General features: G+C 35.1%; 1 non-coding gene across 1 annotated transcript; it reads right to left on the reverse strand.

The window, feature by feature from the left end:
- Window positions 1–1,019: 1,019 nt before the first annotated feature.
- Window positions 1,020–1,091, reverse strand: TRNAM-CAU (transfer RNA methionine (anticodon CAU)). The gene has a single exon. It is a non-coding gene; the product is annotated as a tRNA-Met (tRNA).
- Between the last annotated feature and the right edge of the window lie 2,675 nt (window positions 1,092–3,766).

Consider the following 3,766-nt stretch of genomic DNA (forward strand, 5'->3'; position numbering starts at 1 on the left):
TCATTTTATTATTAGACTTTATTTGAAAAATGTGTAAAAATTGCCCGCAGCAGGAATTGGATTTGCAACCTTTGGAATAGAATTCCAACAGGCTATCCACGTAGGCTCTTAAAGACCCAATGTTAAAATACTTTATGTTATACTTGCTACAGTGGTAGCTAGCAATCCAGGTTGCAGCGGTAGCTAGCAGCTTAGTAGAAGATGATCATCATAGGCAGTGCATTAGCGCTGCCTAAGTAAAGAACGATGTTGGCACAATGTATTATTTATTTTTCCATACCAGGGCACTTGGTATCGAAGGAGTTGTCGTAGAAACTTTGAAAAGGGCTCATTCGATTAAAAATTGTAATGACTAGTGCCCTTCTTAATAGTCGAAAGTTACATAAAAGATCGATAACGTTTATGATAAATGGGGCCTAAGCTACTTTCAGTGGATATAGCTGAAACCGAGTAAAGAACAAACCATGGCACATAGTAACTAAACGTTAAGATAATAAATTCAACTTTTAAATGGAAGTTTGGTACGTGACTCTTTCAATGTTGTCTCTTACTATTCCAAATAAGAAAAAGCCATGGGCTTTTTCCTGTTTGTCACAGTCAGAACCGAAGTCTATCTCATAGTAAGTGATCCAACAGGGAAAAGAAAAGATATAATTCAAGATCGATCGTTACCACAGAGTGTGTTGAACTCAAATCCTTCGGAATCATGTTGAAAGATGATTATTACATAAAGGACCGATATAGTTCATCATAAATGGTATTTGTCAATTAGTTTTTATTTACACTAAAAGACGATCACTGGAATAACATTACATTATAGAATAAACTATAGCCTATAGTAATTGAATATTTGACAATTACCCTACAATTTAATGTCTTGATTCTTTTATTTTATTTTCCTTTTCTTCGTCAAATCTAATTTAGTTTTTGGAATTATTTTCCTCATTATTTCTAACTTTTCTGCAGAGGCTTTATTGCGAAGCTACCGCTACAGCCCGGATAAAGTAAATATAAAAATTTAGCAGCTAGTGGTTTTGATCCACCGACCTCTGGGTTATGAGCCCAACGCGCTTCCTCTGCGCCAAGCTGCTCTTATTTCAATCTATTATAAAACTTGTATATGATGTATCATAAGAATATCTAAGTAAAGAACGATGTTGGCACAAAGTATTATTTATTTTTTTCCGGGTTGCAGCGGTAGCTAGTAGCCTAGTAAGAGACGATCACGTCCAATGTTAAGAAATATAAAAACCCATAACTCCTAAAAAAAAGAGTCAGATCAAAACATTTTTATAGTAAGAAACCAACTCTTGCCCTTAGTAACCAAAGTCTTTTCAAATTACATAATCAATGTCTTCAGATTATGTTTTAAAAATAATTACCACATTTTATAATAAAGAACGAATATCAAGTTATTATAATCATATTGAAAAGGTTACCGTTTACAACTTGTTGAAAAGATACAAAGGGATTATTTTTTCTCGTATATCCATATTTGACGTAATAAGTGAATGCAATATTTATACACGTTTATCTTTGGACAAGAGATTTTTATTTTATTTTTGTTCTCAGTTCAGGATCGCTAAAGTTATTATGTAAACTGCAAAAATATTTATCGAATCGGAGCAATAACTTGAATCTTTTATTTCAAACTACAAAAATGCCTTATTACATTAAAAGACGATCATTGGAATAACAAACAATTGCATACATTGAAATTAGTTAGATACTTGATTGTTTGAGGTTCGTCTCTTACTAATTCAAAGAATAAAAAACCGTAGGGTTTTTCCTGTTTGTAATCTGGGTTGCAGCGGTAGCTAGCAACCTAGTAAGAGACGATCACACCCCATAGTAAAAACTAAAGTAACACATAACTCCTGAATAAATATTCAGATAAAAACAAGAAGTACACTATTAGAACCGCCTTGTTCAAAACTTCTATTTTAGCAAACTTACCGTCCTTTGGCTTGAATAACAAAGAAAATATATTGGCTTGAAAATCAAGAAATTTGACTTTAACCACGATATTCTCCACAAACGGCATCTTTTTTTCTTTCCTCTTTTTCTTCCTCCTGAGCTAGATGGGCACTAGAAAATCATAAAGAGCTGTATAATAGCTCATATTAAAGGAAATTGCTACATTTACTGCCTTTTGTAATTAAAAATAAAATAGTTTTTAAAGTTGAATCAATTTTGTCAAAAAACTGCATTTTTGATGTATTTTCATACTGCAGTCTTTTCAAAGATATTTGAATTTTGAAGCAATAAAACAGTTCATGGTAATGAATTCTATAGTAATAATAGCTACTTGTCTCAATTGTAACCGAAACTCTAAAGAACGAAATTTTGGTACCAATAGATACATCAAAGCAAACATCGATTGGAAATTAAAGAGCTAGTGCCCTTTTTAATAGTCCAAAGTGATTGGAGTGTAACTAGCCCCCTCCCCCCCCATGCCCATCATTACCCCAAATACATCCAATAAAAATTTTGAGATAACCATTTTGTTCAACATAGCTGATTTACAAATAAAAAATAAGTTTTTGAGGAGAACTGTCCCCCACAAACCTCAGGGCAAGAGTTTTAGGTTATGCCCTGGGGGCAAATAAGGTTTTTGTAGAAGGCATTGTTGTAGAAACTTCAAAACAGGCTCATTCGGTTGGAAATTAATGGGCTAGTGCCCGTTTTATTAGTCAAAAATGATTGGAGGGCAACTAGCCCCCCCCTTCGCCAATCATTCCCCCAAACACATCCAATCAAAATTTTGAGTTAGCCATTTTGTTCAGCGTAGTGGATTACCAGATAGAAAATATATTTTGAGGAGGATATTCCCCCACAACCCTCAGGGCAAGGGTTTTAACTTTTGCCCTGGGGGCATATAAGGTTTTTATAGAAGGTGTTGTCGTAGAAACTTCAAAACAGGCCCATTCGATTGGAAATTAAAGGTCTAGTGCCCTTTTTAATAGTCGAAAGTGATTGGAGTGTAACTAGCCCCCCTCCCACCCCCCACGCCGATCATTTCCCCAAACACATCCAATCAAAATTTTGTGATAGCTATTTTGTTCAGCGTAGTTGATTTCCAGTTATAAAATATATTTATGAGGAGAACACTCCCCCACAACCCTTAGGGCAAGGGCTGTAAGTTATACCCTGGAGAAGTACTAGGTTTTTAAATTCAGCGTTGACGTAGAAACTTCAAAAAAAGCTCATTATATCTGAAATTCAATGGGATAAGATTCTTTTTGGTGGTCGAAAGTGATTGGAGCAACAATAGCCCCCCCCCCACGCCCATTATTTTCCCAAACACTTCCAACAAAAAAAGGGCCCGGGGGTAGGCATTGTAAGTTATGCCGTGGGGCATAACTTATTAAAGGGGGTTTATAACTTATGGGAAGGGGTTTTGTATGGGAAGAACACATAGGAAATCTATTATAATTATCCAATTATAAGGTTAAAATACATACTCTGAGATAGATGTAAAATTGCTTTGGCACACAAAATCCTATTAAGGTTAATTCCAAACAGTCGTGATCCCTTTGTGTCGGCAAGTGAAATGGTCTAAACCCCCCTATTGGTGCTATTTTTCAATCCATTCATTGTCGTCAATCGCTGTCCACAAGTTATGCAAGCTGTCTATTGTTCATATATAAGGTTTTTATCAAAGAGGTAGACTTTGAAAAAAGCCTCATTCGATTTAAATTGAAAGTTCTAGATCCATTTTTTAAAGTCAAGAATAATAGGACAGTAAGCCCCCCCCCATGCCAAA

Source organism: Artemia sp. Qi Xiang Cuo, chromosome 11 (assembly GCF_049724085.1).
Source record: "Artemia sp. Qi Xiang Cuo chromosome 11, ASM4972408v1, whole genome shotgun sequence".
Classification (NCBI taxonomy): Eukaryota; Metazoa; Arthropoda; class Branchiopoda; order Anostraca; family Artemiidae; genus Artemia; species Artemia sp. Qi Xiang Cuo.